This window comes from Suncus etruscus, chromosome 20, assembly GCF_024139225.1.
Source record: "Suncus etruscus isolate mSunEtr1 chromosome 20, mSunEtr1.pri.cur, whole genome shotgun sequence".
NCBI lineage: Eukaryota > Metazoa > Chordata > Mammalia > Eulipotyphla > Soricidae > Suncus > Suncus etruscus.
The window spans coordinates 20,472,757-20,474,008 of NC_064867.1; positions in this window are offsets into that span (position 1 = coordinate 20,472,757).

The window sequence follows — 1,252 nt, forward strand, 5'->3', positions numbered from 1 at the left end:
GCCATGAGTGAAATGGTGATTATGGGTTAATGGAGGCAGCAGGCATGGCTTTGGCAAGGGGGTGGGCCTGATCCAACCTCTCCTCCTGAGTTGGCCAGCTTCCTGCTGTATGGGCTAGTGTAACTATAATCTTTCACAGCTCAGTTTATATCTCATTCTAGAAAGGAATCTATGGAGCTGGCACAGTTCAAACATGGTGCCTGCATTTGAAAGATACTTCTCTTTTAAAGACACTGAAATATTGATGGGCTGAATGTTTTATATCAGATATTTCCTTCAAAAGAATATAGTCATGGGACCAAAACATAGTTCAACAGTGGTGGAGCACCTGCCTTGCATTTATGAGGCTCTTGGTTTAATCCTGGCATTGCAAAATAAAATGAGAGCACAGCCATGTGATAGTAAATGAGATAGAGAGAATAAAACCTGGCCATAATTTAAAAATTATGAAACTGGTAATAGACACATAAAATTTAATTATGTTGTGTTATCTATTTATGTAGCTGAATTTGCTACAATAAAATATTCACTATAAAAATAGTTTTAAATTCATGCTTATTATAGCATTTTTAAGTTAAAAAAAAACTGGAGAAAAACTCATCAGTTATAAAATGGAAAACAAAATGTGGTACATCCTGGCTGAAGAGATAGTACAGCAGTGCTTGCCTTGCACAAAATTGACCAGGGTTTGATTTCTAATGCTCTATATTGTTCCCCAAAGTTACAGGAGTGATCCCTGAGCACAGAGTAAGGAATATGCCCTGAGCTCTGCTAAGTGTGGCTAAAATAAACAAATGAGATATAGCATGATCTATATGAATCAACCATCCAGAAAGCAGCATTCATGAGTTTCTACCTAAAGATTGCAACATGAATATTCTAGATAACTCAAAAACAATCTCTGCTCTATTCAACATTCTCCACAAACATTTCCTTCACTAGTAGTAAAAATATTTGGAACTCAGAAATATGAAAATTCTTAGGTCCTCCACCAACATCCTACATTTAAAAGTAAAGTGTGTAGTTGATCTAAAGAAAAAATTTAAAACCTCTTTAACATTGAAAGTAGATGTTTAAATCCTATTTCTTTAAATCCCAGGCAATTCTGAGTTAATCAGATAAACTGAAAACTTCTTATGTATATCTAAGTACTTTAAGTCAGTGACAAAATAAAGACCCTTTAAAAAGAAGCTATTTGGTAAAAATTTCATAAAGCATTAAGGAAAAAAATTTGTTTTATTGGGTAGGGGTT